Genomic DNA, 13,982 nt, shown 5'->3' on the forward strand with positions numbered 1-13,982 from the left:
ATAGCATTTCAAAAATCTCTCCTAAATGTTTTGATAGACCTTAAAGGGAACCTACCACCCCGATTATACCTATAAAGGTAGAAGGGGTGGTAGGTGGATGGATGGGACGTGAGAATAGCCCTTTTTTGGGCTAATCCTCAGGTCCCGGGTGTCTTTTACAAAACTTTATTACATCTATATGCAAATTTTTTTATGTGGCTACTGGGGCGTGGAGTAGCCGGACATTAGGCTACTACTCCACCTACCAGGAAATCTTCGGCGCTTAGCTCCTGGTAGCTGCGCGCCCTCGTCCGAGTCCCCCGGCTACTGCGCATGCGCAGTAGTTCCGGCCACAGAGCCGCGGCCGCGCAGCCGAAGGCCTGCGTTCTGTGCATGCGCAGAACGCATGGGACCTGGACGAGTAGCTGGTAGCTGCGCGCCGAAGATTAACTGGTAGGCGGAGTAACGCGGCTACTGGGGCGTGGAGTAGCCGCAACTAGTAGCCTCATGTCCGGCTACTCCACGCCCCAGTAGCATAAATTTTAATAAAGTTTTGTAAAAGACACCCGGGACGTGAGGATTAGCCCAAAAAAGGGCTATCCTCACGTCCCATCTATCCCCCTACCACCCCTTCTACCTTTATAGGTAGAATCGGGGTGGTAGGTGCCCTTTAAATATGAAGATAATATATGATATGATCTAATAAAAATCAGCATTGATGGTGCTGTTTTTACCATTGCTATCGTCTATTTCCCCAACTCAAAGCAGGTCTTTTTTTCTTGTCACAGTCCTTCATTCCCTGGCAGAATTTGCAAATGGTTTGAATATCGTTCTGGGGGGAGACTTTAATATTGTAGGTGCCCTGTCTTCTTTGCCAAATGCTGCAGGCAGAAAATTGAATTTCGAGGTTGATATGTGGCACACATTACACCCGTCTAAAAAAGACACACACAATTCATACCACAGGCTTGACTACCTATTCCACTCACACAGATTACTGGACATGTTGCCAAGGTGCTCCATTGATACATTCTTGGGGTCTGACCATGCACCTGTCTTTGGATCACTAGAAGGTTTACCTTTTCTGGGCCAAAAAGGGACATGGCGGCTCAATGATCAGTTGTGCACTGAGGAGGTGAAGGCCGCAATTCAAACCGCATCGGAGAGCCCCCCTCCTCTTAGCGACTCTACACCAGTCTCTATATGGGAAACCCTTAAAAGCAAATTACAAGACATTCTCATATCCCATGGGGCCAGAGTGAAATGAGAGAGGGTCCATAAACTTAAGGCATTGCCAACATCTTTAGCTGATAAAGAATGTGCCAACAAATCTACTCCCTCTGAGATTCTGAAGGCTGAAATTTCCTCCATACGACAGGAAGTTTTGTCCATTCTCCATCAACAATATTGTTGCACCAGAGAGCATATGCAGAAGGGCTTCTTTGAATATGGGGATAAATGTGGAGCATGGTTAGCCAAAGCAATTCATCCACCTACCCATTTCCATCCAGTACCCATATACTCTCTATAAACTCTGGATGAATTTTCCAAATTTTACTCTGAGCTATATAATATTGGAAACAACCAATCTGGGTCCTCCAATCTCCCCACCTCAGTTATCGATAGCTATCTGGAGACAAATTAATTGCCCAGTATTCCAGATGCAGAGGCCTCCTCCCTGGAAAATGACTTCTTGGAAGAAGAGGTCGCATTCGTCATAAAAAATCTTAAAACTGGTAAAAGTCAACGCCTTGACGGTTTCTCTCCTAGATTTTACAAAGTATGTAAGCTGAAAATAATAACTAAAACTTTCAATGTGATTTCTGAGAATTGCCCTTTTTCAAACCAAGCCCTGCAAGCTTACATTACGGTGATACCCAAGCCGGGAAAGGACCAGACACATAGGGGCTCATTTACTAATGGTCCGCGGACCGCATTTTCTGATTTCCATTTTGCACCGAATTGAACAGGGGTTTTTGGTGCATGCGAGCGGATTTTGGCGCAATTTGCGGCAACTTTCATGCGACGTAAATCGGGGTGTGGCCGTCAGGCAGCCTGACGGATTCAGACTACGCACGGGACTTAAAATTCAAATTGTGTCGCAAGACACGCACTTACAAGCACCGGGAAGAAGAAGGTGAACTCCGGCGGATGCAGGAAATTGGGCGCACTAACTATGTGAATCGCGCCAGACTTCATCTTCGTCAGACCGTCCGGATCGGGGATCGTGACAGGACTGGGTAAGTAAATTTGCCCCAATCTGGTAATTGCCCCACAATATCCCTGCTAAATGTGGACAATAAAATATTTTCTAAGCTTTTAGCACTCCAACGTCAGCCCTTCATCCCCTCCTTGATACATAAGAAAAAGTGGGGTTTGTTATGGGACTCGAAGCCAGAGACAACACAATCAAAACCACCTCTCTAATTTCTGAGAATTGCCCTTTTTCAAACCAAGCCCTGCAAGCTTACATTACGGTGATAAGCCGGGAAAGGACCAGACACACTGGGGAAGATTTATCAAGCGGTCTGAAAGTCAGAATATTTCTAGTTGCCCATGGCAACCAATCACAGCTCCCCTTTAAAATATTCATGAGCACTGGTAAAATGAAAGCTGAGCTGTGATTGGTTGTCATGGTCAACTAGAAAGATTCTGACTTTCAGACAGCTTAATAAATATGAACATATAATCCAGCACACCTCCAGTCGGCACGGCACCCACCTTGTTCGAGAAGGCACAGGTCACAAATAAACAATTCGATGGTCCAGCCAAATTCCAAATGTCGTTGATCTTTATTTCATTAAAATCTTTACATCCACAGTGCTATTACTTTTCCCACCAACACGTTTCAAACGGTCACGGCGTTCTTAGTCATGGTCTGCCTGAGCTCAGTCCTGTGTGCAAATTTATCCCTTGAATAATTGAATCACCTGAGATAAAGGGTGGAGGTGTGGGCGTGATCGATTTGCACAAAGGTACTGTGTCCAGACAGAAAACATCATACATTACACCTTTTTGTGGAAACATAACAAACAATATCTGACATATCTAACAATATAGTTTCTTTAAATACATAGGAAAATGTAAAATGATGGAAACCTTTTGATGCTGCCGGTTGCCTGGATAACTGAGGCGTCGCTAGAAATGAGCATGTGATCAATCATGAGATCTTCTGTCTAATAATGTTGCCGGTTGCTAGGGTAGCTGGGGCGTCGCTGGAAACGAGCATGTGATTAGTCATGTGATACTCTGGCTGATGTAACTTGTTGACTGCCGGGTGATCCATTTCACTATTTGATCATATATAGTAAGCATTCTTCCTTTGAATGATAGATATTGGCTAGATCCATAACTTGGGGGCCTAATAGCTTAATAAATATGCCCCATTGTGGTAATTTCCCCCAATATCCCTGCCAAATGTGGACAAAATATTTTCAAAGCTTTTAGCGCTCCAACTTCAGGGAAGCCAGGGATCAAAACCACCTCTCAAATAGCAAGGGCACAGACCTCTGGAACCCCCATGTGTCTATTATCCATACCGTTCAAAAAGCCTTTGATCGCGTACACTGGGGGTTTCTGGAGGCAACATTGCGTTCAACTGGCCATCATATAACTGAGACAATATGGCTCTATATCGGGGTCCATCTGCTAAAGTCATGGTCAAGGGGGCACTTTCACTGCCACTTTCCATCTCAAATTGGACTAGACAGGGATGAACTTTATCACCTTTTCTATATATCTTAGTAATGGAATCCCTGGCCGTCACTCCTCGGAACAGATGACATACTCTTATCTCTTAGATCTCTCTTCCAGCAATACTGATGGAGTCTGACACCTTTGGGAAACTCAGTAACTTCAAAATTAATCTACAGAAGTTGGAGATGCTAAACTAGTCACTCTCTCCGACAGAAGTATCACACTTAGCCTCAGTCTTCCCTTTCAATCATGAGCCGTTATTGAAAGCCATAACTGTTGATCTAAGTGGCAATCATTGGCCCTATCTTGGTTTGGGAGAGTTATAGTACTAAAAATGGATATTCTACCCCAACTCCTATATCTATTCCAGACTGTACCCATGGACATCCCTCGAAACTTCTTTTTGTTCCTCCATCAATTGGCTCGATATTTATATGGCGAAGTTCCCTCCCTCGAATAAGAAGAAGTCTCCTTATACAACCCAGGATAGCAGGGGTGGGTGGGGATGCCGGACTTCATATCCTACCATAGAGCAGCCATAGGCTCCTGTGTGCTGGATCTTTTCCACCACAAACCAAAAAAAGCTTTGGGTCAGTTCAGTAATGGAACTATCATCCCCTACATTTGTTGGTTTTATTCCTGGTTACCACAATCCAGTGCACTACAGTCTCTCCAGACATCATCTGCCCTGAGCGGGATTTTACAAGCTTGGAGAAAATTTGTTTTTAACTACAAATAGTTTCTGTTCCGGGACCCTTAACCCCATTGTTAGGTAATCCACAATTTACTCCAAGGACCCAAGCTTGCTCTCTCCTGGAGATAGATAGGGCTTCCTAGAATTAGAGATGTGGTAGATGAAGGTGAAATCCGCCCTCTAGTGGACATAGGCACTGGAAATGTGCCATGGAAATGCAATTGCGGCACTTCATCATCTCTCTGGCACCCATACCAACTCTTACATCTACCCTTACTACATTTGAAGAACTATGCCTCACTAAAACTCAGCTCCCCCATACCATTTCACTATTGTATGGATTGTTTTTGACAAGGGAGACAGGGGACTCGAAACCATACTATGTCAGGACCTGGGAGACGGCTCTGGATAAAGAACTTATCACAGAGCAATGGTCTACTGTATTCCTCATGACTCATCTTCTCTCGCTGTCCTGCAGACTTCAGGAACTTAACTTTAAGATTCTCTCACATTGTTACTGCACCGTTTAAGCTGAGACAAGTCAGATTTCGAATCAGTGCTGGTGATGCGAGAGCGGCACAGGTACAATGCTACATATCTGGTGGAGTTGCCCTCTCATCGCCCCCCTGCGGCAGAACATTAACCAGCTATAAAATGCATTGACCAAATCATGTGACCTTTACAGCGGAACAGGCCCTACTTTCTGCTCTCTCAGGACCTTTCAAAAAAAAAAAAGGATCTTCTTCTTGTAGTTACTCGTCAGATTACACCCCACTGCTGGAGATCCTAGGTTCCTCCCTCCAGGGTTGCTTCCCTGAACCACATCTTCAGAATGGAGGAGCTGAGGGCCATTGATGGTGGCAGAATCACACAATTCTACACTACATGGTCCAACTTGATAACTTTCAGGGAATCTCACTCCTTTGCAACTTAGGTCACATGTGGGTCAGTGCCCTAAGGTAATATCATGTAATACTTTCTCCTTCCTTTATCTATTTTCTTCTTTGTTCTCTCCTTTACCTTCTCTTTCCCCAAACACCCAACTTGCCCCCTTTTTTTTTATTTAACCCAATGTTCAACCCTATCCTTAACTATCCGAATATTTATCGGAGGCGACAAGTTTATATTCAGGGCTTGTTACATCCCATATGATCTGCTAAATGCCTTAATTGCCTTATTTTCTAACCCGAACGTGAATTCATTCTACTTGTCATCTACTTCCGAGGCACAGGTCAATTGTACTGATCATTCTACAACTGCTTCCTGATTAGGATTGATATGTTTATTGTATTATGTTTGTTTCAATAAATGTTTATTGACTGTACAATAATTTAAAAAAATGGAAACTGAAACAGAAGTGTGCAACTTTGTGGGGCTACAGCAGATTAAGGAGGTGTGGATAGGGCTAGGTTATCATTGGAGCTTCTTCTCGGAGTCCCACAATTCTTTCTGCCCGGGGGACCCTGTAAGAATCCTTCATGGATAATCTGCATTTCCCCTCCTTCTTTCAACACTATTGGCATCCTTAGAATGCTGGTACGATTTAAAGCTGTGGCAGAGGAAATAGGAATAAGTTCCTACTTAAATTGCCTTATTGGCACTTTGTGATAACTAAGTGGTTTTCAATTTAGTTTGGGCACTCAGTCTCTAAAAGGTAGGTTGCCCTGAGGAAACCAAAAATACGGTAATGAAATAAATTGTAGAAAATTCTAAAAACCTAAAAGTTGAAGTTCATAAGGTCATACAGTCCCCAAAATGGTTAGCAATGAAAACATCAGCTCATTCCGCAAAATTGACACCTTACACTGGTCCAAACACTGAAGAAAAAAGTTATTGGCCTACGAATATGGCCAAATAAACAGAAAAAAAAAAAACTAAAGAAAATGGTGCAAATGTGTTTTCACATAAATTTTACCACATTTGGGCGAATTATAAGGAGTTGCCCTCACAGTGGGGCACATTTACTTACCCGCCCGTGTCGCAATCTCCGATCCGGACTGTCCGACAATGCCACAATCCATGTAGATCATGCGCCCTATATCCTGCATGTGTTGCTCCCCCGCTCAGGTCCGCCAGAGTTTACCTTCTTTTTCCCAGTGTATGCAAGTGCATGTCTTGTGACACAATTTAACAATTTTGACACAGCCCTTTTTTAAATGCACCACGAATCGAAAATAGTGGGAATACCCGGCGAAAATGCCGTCCATGGACCCTTTGTAAATGAGCCCCAGTGTGTTTGTGTTAGGGGAATAAACTGAGGAGATATGGTAATTATGGTGGAAAGGGAGTGAGGGTTCAGAGGGGGTAGTCATTGTAAGACTTTGAGAGCTAATGGTATGTTTTGGGGGTGGGGAGCTTGCATTTAGCAGAGCTATCTTTGTGAACATAGCAGAATCTGTGTCCATGAAAGTATCAGAGCTGTCTGTAAGAGGGAACACTTAAGAGATTTCTATGTGTGCATGTAGCGGAGCTATTGCAGAGAAGTGTGTGTGTGACCACCAGAGAATTTTTAATGAGAGCCAAATATATTGAACTCTTTACTTAATATAAAAATCTGTGGTGTGTCTTATGGTCTGAAAAATATGGTATATATTTGTCAGTAATTGAACTTAGAGCATAAGAGGTACAAGATTCTCTAATAAAGTGGAAAACAGCCAGAAATGAAATCCAAGAAATGCTTAAAAATGACAAAACACTGACAGCTGGGTAACCAAGATAAACTTTGGAAGATTTATAATATATAGTCAGTTCACTGGGAAACTTTATATGTGTAAAGTGAAAAGAAACTTGTACAAACATGTTTTTTAATCTCTATGGTTACAGGAAAAAGAACAATGCTTAGTGGTTTTTGTAAGGACTATTGATGGCATACTTTACAGGGGGTAGCAAACACAATACAAATGTTTCACTCGGCTGATTATATTTATTAATAATTGCAGTACAATGCTATGTAAATTCATTGCCTGCAATGATGAATGAAATCTAAACAGACACAATGCTGGAGATGTAGTGTCCTCTTAAGGACACAGCTCATTTTCACCTTTAGGATTTTTCAAATCTGCTGTGTGTCACGATGTACAGTTATAATTTTAGTTTATTTTAGACTGCTTTTACATGGCATGCTCTACTTTACACTAATGCTATAGTGAAAATTTGGTAAAAATGTCTGATTTCTACATGCTATGCTCATCTTACAGTTAGTCTAACCGCCCAAATTGCTAACTAATATTAACCATATGTCTGCTTTATGTTGATATAAATTTTAATAAGTTATTTCATTTCATTTTATTAGGATGTTAGGAGGCTTACAGTCCAAATAGCGCTTAACCAAGTAGATTTTTACATTTTGACAATAAGGAGCACCATAGAGCTTTTAGAGGGGAGATTTTAATTATGTTTTCCGGTGCCATTATGCATATGAAAAGTTACCTGAGGTACCAGAATAGTGAAGCCTCCACAAAGGGAAACTACACCACTCCGAATTTATCAAAGGTTATATTGAGCTTTTTACCACCACAGATGTTTTATAGAAAGTACAACACTTGCTGGTATAAGTGGAAATCTTTTCCCAAAAAAACCTTGCTTAAACCCTTAAATTTTTATTTTTTAGAAGGGGTTAACAGGTAAAAGCACCTCATAGTTTTCTAGAATGCAGTAATATCCTACAAGTGGTCACAAACTGCTGTAGGGGTGCACTACAGGGCTCGGAAGGGAAGGAGCGTCTATTGGCTTTTGTAGGGCAGATTTAACTGGAACCGATTTCAGGTGCTATGTCCCATTTGCTGAGCCCCTAAGATAGTATTACTGTAAAAACCTCCTAAAGTGGACCCATTTTAAAAAGTAGCCACCTCAAGAAATACAGTAACGCTATATTTGGGGCCAAATACCCCAATGTATGCCGTAATCGATTTTTACCCCATATTTGTGTTTTATACACCAAATACTATAGAGAACATGTTTCGTATGTGTTATGGGTCAGTTACAGCTATGGTGATATCCCTTTTATAAAGCTTTTTCATGTCTGACTTTTTCTATGTAAAAAAAACTCATTTGGAGAGAAAATCCCTTGATTTTGCATTGCTGTCTACTAAGTGGTGTAACCTTTTTATTTATTTTTTTGCTGATTGAGCGGTTTTACTTGTTGTACTTGTTATTGGTATCATGCAGTGGTAAATGCTAATATCCATCCAGCTAGCCAAGCTAGTAATTCAGGCTTTATTTTGTACTATTTTGTTAGGATTCACGATGGGCCATCAGAAGCAGCTTTGCTAGAAACAGTATCCACTGCAAACATTCCCCTAGAACAAATCCAACATGCTCAACCCACAGGTGTGGGACTGTTTGTTCATGAACAGTTTGCAGTATACTTGATGTCACCAGAGGGGGCCATTCCTGGGCAGATAGCAACAATTGCAAGTGGCAGATATTAGTTTGGAAATTATATTAATTTATTTTCCTTGCAAATTTTTGGGTACGTTAAGCATGAGGCCCTTTGATGTGGTTTGCAGCCAGATCTTGTTGCAGTGAGCTCTGCAGATTTTTGTGGCAGATAACCTTTAACCCCTTCCCGACATTTGACGTAATAGTACTGCATGGCGGGAGGTGCGTTCCCGCAAAATGCAGTACTATTACGTCAAGCTTCTGGCGCCAGGCTCCTGAACGGAGCCGGCGCCAGAAGCTGCGGGTGTCGGTGCCGTAAAAGTGACTTTTTTGGGAAAATTTTCATTTCTTTCCTTTTTGGGACCTAATTGAAGCAAACACCTGTAGGGGAAAATACACATATTACACCTTGCTAAATTCTCCAAAGGGTGCAATTTCCAAAATGGTGACACTTGTTGGGGCTCCCCTCTGTTTTGGTACCACTAGGGCTCTCCAAATGCATCCTGACACATGTAAAGGATGATTGTCAAATCTGGCTTCTAAAAGGCCAACGGCCCTCTTTCCCTTCTGAGCCCCACTGTGTACCCATACAACATTTTATATGCAAAAGTGGCGCAGTTCTGTGCTAAGGAGAAATAGTTGTACACATTTATGGGGTTGTTTCATTTTTTATCCCTTGTGGCTTACAAAAATTTGGGGTAAAAGTGACTTTTTTGAGAAAATTTTCACCTTTTTTCCCTTTTGGGGCCTAATTGAATCAAACAACTGTTGGGGCAACTACACAAATTACACCTTGCTAAACTCTCCAAGTGGTGTACTTTCCAAAATGGTGTCTCTTGTTGGGGCTTTCCTTTGTTTTGGTACCATTATGGCTTTCCAAATGCATCCTGACACATGAAAACTTTTTCAGCCATATTTGCCCTGCAAAAACGAAACAATGCTCTTTCCCTTCCAAGTGCCCCCCTGTGCCCGTACAGCAGGGTACAGTGACAAAATGGGTATTTGCATACTCAGGAGGAATTGCCCTCAACATTGTAAAATGCATTTTCCTTTTTAACCCATTGTGAAGGTGCAAATTTTAGTGTTCAATGAATCTATAGTAAGATAAAATTACATTTCTCTAATTTCACTTTCATTTATCTTCCACCCTCATGAAACGCTCATAGGGTTAACAAAATTCCTAAAGGTTGTTTTGAATATTTTGAGGGGTGTAGTTTCTGAAATGGTGTCATTTGTGGGGGTTTCCTGTCATGTAGGCCTTATAAAGTCACTTCTAACTAAATTGACCCTCCAAAAGTAGGTTTTGATGATTTTCATGAAAATCTGAAAAATTGCACCTAAAGTTATAAGCCTCCTAACATCCTAAAAAAAGGAAAAGATGTTTGAAAAATGACGCCAAGTTAAAGCAGACATATGGAAAATGTTAATTATCAAGTTATTTTAGTGATATGCCCAACTTTTCAAAAAGTAGAAAATTTTGAATTTGGAAAACATTGTTTTTTTCAAAAATGTTGCCAAATTTCCATTTATTTCATAAATAAATACTAAATATATTGATTACATTTCTCAACCAACATGAAGTACAATGTGTCATGAAAAAACAATCTCAAAATCAACTGGATATGTTAAAGCGTTCCAAAGTTATAACCACTTAAATAGACACATGTCAGATTTTAAAAAATGGGCCGTGTCAGGAAGGTGAAAAGTGGCTTCAGCGTTAAGGGGTTAAAAGAAGCATCAGAAAAGCGAGTGTGTGAGCTTGGCGGCGAGTGTGCACTGATCCCAAGTGTGTGCAGTGTCTTAAGTGTGACTTAGGTTTAAGGGACGGAGTACTTTTTGGATCCAGCAACAAATAGATAAGTGCATCTACATTTTTATTTGCTGATATTCATTGTGTGATTTTTATTGCAACCAAGTAGATCTGAAGGTATTTTACTTGCATAATCTGTATATTGTGTGGGGGGTATAGGGAGGCATTCACCTTGCTTATCTAGACAGTATAGTCACAGGTGCTGCCTAATTAATAGTGGGGTGTGGCTATCTAATTAGCAGCCTTTATATACTTCTGTGGTCAGTTTGTTTAGTGGTTTGCAGCCAGATCTTGTTGCAGTGAGCTCTGCAGATTTTTGTGGCAGATAACCTTTAAAAGAAGCATCAGAAAAGCGAGTGTGTGAGCTTGGAGTCGAGTGTGCATTGAGCCGAAGTGTGTGCAGTGTCTTAAGTGTGACTTAGGTTTAAGGGACTTAAGTTTGAGGGGCTTTAGCAGGTAACTGCTGTATTTTGTGTTACTTCGACGGTAAATTCTTCTTTCTGTGCATATTTCTATTGTAATCCCCATTAGAATAATGGACTCCATAAGTGGCATTGCTATACAGTGTACATCCTGTGCCATGTATGCTTTCCTTGAACAGCCGTTCGAGGGGGAATACTGCTGTGTGGGGTGTGTGAAAATTGCTCACCTGGAAGCCCAGATTCTGGATCTAAATGAGCAAGTTTCAAGGCTGCGGGCAATTGATAATATGGAACGAAGTTTGCTGCTCCTGGAGCACAAACTCTCTGGGGAAGATGGGTGTGGGGAGGGAAGTATGGAGGTGCAGAGTGAGGGGGCAGCAAGTTGGGTAACATGTAGAAGGCGGGGTAGAGGGAAGAGTTGTAGAGAGTCTAGTCCTGATCTGGTGCACCCCAATAAGTTTGCCAGACTGGCGGATGAGGGGGATATCAGCTCTGAGGTAGCAATGCCGCAGAAAGACGTGGCCACTAGCAACCAGGGGAATGTCTGCTCCAGTAAGAAGGGTAATGGGAGCACAGGCAAGGTCAGACAGGTGCTGGTAGTGGGAGATTCCATTATTAGGGGAACACACAGGGCAATCTGTCACAAAGACCGTGCATACCGAACAGTGTGTTGTTTGCCGGGTGCTCGGGTTCGGCATGTTGCGGTTCGGGTTGACGGATTACTGGGAGGGACTGGTGAGGAACCAGCGGTCATGGTCCACATTGGCACTAATGACAAAGTAAGAGGTAGGTGGAAGGTCCTTAAAAATGATTTCCGAGATTTAGGCCATAAGCTCAGGGCAAGGACCTCAAAGGTAATTTTCTCCGAAATACTGCCTGTACCACGTGCCACACCAGAAAGGCAGCGGGAGATCAAGGTGGTAAATAAGTGGCTCAAAAGTTGGTGTAGGAAGGAGGGTTTTGGGTTCACGGAGAACTGGACTGACTTTTCTGTTGGCTACAGGCTCTACAGTAGGGATGTTTAGTGAGAAGAGTGTGGCAAGAGTGGACAGGGAAACAAAAAGCGCTAATAGTGTCACACCGTTTTAGAGCTAAAGTTTGGGTAGTAGCGAATATTGAGCTCACCGTGTGGTGTTGTGCTAGAATAGGCACAACACTATGAGATAGCGTGTAGAGTCACGGAAGGTCTGGTGCAGCCTCTTGATGGATAGACTTCTGTTTGGTTTGGCCAAACCACTCAGGATTTTCTTGACAGATTTGTAGGATTAGTAATCCAGTAAGGTGGCGCACTCAGAGTGGAGTTAGTATATAGATTTTAATAAAAGTCTAAAAACACAACGCGTTTCGGGGTCCAAGAAACCCCTTTATCAAGTGAACAGAGACTAAGAAGGTACATAAAAAACATATAGGGTAGAGAAGTCAAAATTTAGAAAAAACATTTCGTTTAGTTCAATGAGCATATGTTCGTGAACATGTAAGAAATAGATCTATATACAATAAAATATGTCAAAATCTTATATATAAGACAATATTTAAATACATGAATAAATAAATAAATATATGTAAACATATGAAAGATAAAAAGTATAAAGATAAAAAGTATAAATGCATAAATCTGTATAAATTTATGTTTATATACGGAGGGTGTACCTTTCGAATAAGCGGCATTTACATTAGGGGGTGACCAGCTATGAGGGGTCTTTTTGGGCTTACCTATAATGAAGAGAAGATTCGGGTGCTCCGATCTCTTTAAAGACGTGGCGGGGTATGTCGGCTTTTATCTCCTTATGTCGGGGAGCGTCTCATGCCATAATTTCTTGTGCGCATGCGCAGGTGATCCTGGTAACCAAAAAGATGTCGGCCAGGGAGGTTGCGACAGATAATTGGGCGCATGCATGCAGAAGGTTCGTGTATGAGCGGTATTGTCGACCGCAGAGGTGGCGACAAATATTGGGCGCATGCGCGCAGAAGGTTCACGTCTGGACGGTATTAGGGTATGAACGGGGGATCATAAATAGCACTGGACAATCAGTAGGAAGGTCAGATTTAAACTATCGCTGTGTTTTTGTTAGATGGGTTTTTTTTTAAAAAAGTCAGCTTTAAAGATATTTTCAAAAGAATGCATAAAATGGGTATATGAATGGGAACTGATTGCTGGGATGCTTGAATGGGACGATAATAGATTAAATATAGCACAGGTTAATGTGGAGAGGGGAATGAAGGAGATTGTCGAATGATATTATAAATGGTGTTAAAAATTGCTACTTTCTAGGGTTTCATTCAGACCATTAGGGACTAGGCTGTTCATCTTAAAAATCCAATACATTTCCCTTTGGCAGAGTTTATTGTATCTACTGTTTCCAGGTGGAACCTGTTCTATGGGGGTAACAGTAAAAGATGAAAAATCGTTTTGATGATACAAGTGCCCGTGTCTAGAGACACTATGTTTCAAGAACCCATTTGTAACATTACTGCGATGTTTATTGATCCTTGCATTTAATTGTTGGATTGTGCGTCCAATATATTGTAGCCCACATGGACATTCAAGCATGTAGATCACGAAAGGGGTACAGCAATGGGCACAAAATTCGCCCCGAGTTTCGCCAACCTATATATGGGTGAATTCGAGTTCGAGTTCATCATGAACAACCCAAAATGGTGCAACAACATTATATACTACAAGAGGTATATAGATGACCTCCTGTTGATTTGGAAAGGAACTGAGGAAGATATACAATCCTTCGTAACCACTATCAATCAGAACGACTGGGGTCTCACATTCACACAATCAACATCAAAAACAAAAATAGAATTTCTTGACCTATATCTTCAAATAGAAAACAATAGAATCACCACCGAGACCTTCTTTAAGAAGGTCGATAGTAATAGTTTTCTACATTTTAACAGCTCACATCATTACAAATGGAAAAAGAATATCCCGTTTAGCCAGTTTAGAAGGATAAGAAAAAACTGCTCTGAGACCAAGAGTTTCCAAGCTCAA

The 13,982-nt window shown here is 41.6% G+C and overlaps 1 protein-coding gene across 5 annotated transcripts in view; it reads right to left on the reverse strand.

Annotated features, from left to right (window-relative positions):
* The window catches only part of ADAMTS16 (ADAM metallopeptidase with thrombospondin type 1 motif 16), a 360,296-nt gene that overhangs the window by 192,029 nt on the left and 154,285 nt on the right, over positions 1–13,982 (reverse strand). The window lies entirely within an intron of this gene.

Source organism: Engystomops pustulosus, chromosome 5 (assembly GCF_040894005.1).
Source record: "Engystomops pustulosus chromosome 5, aEngPut4.maternal, whole genome shotgun sequence".
In the NCBI taxonomy this organism is placed as follows: domain Eukaryota; kingdom Metazoa; phylum Chordata; class Amphibia; order Anura; family Leptodactylidae; genus Engystomops; species Engystomops pustulosus.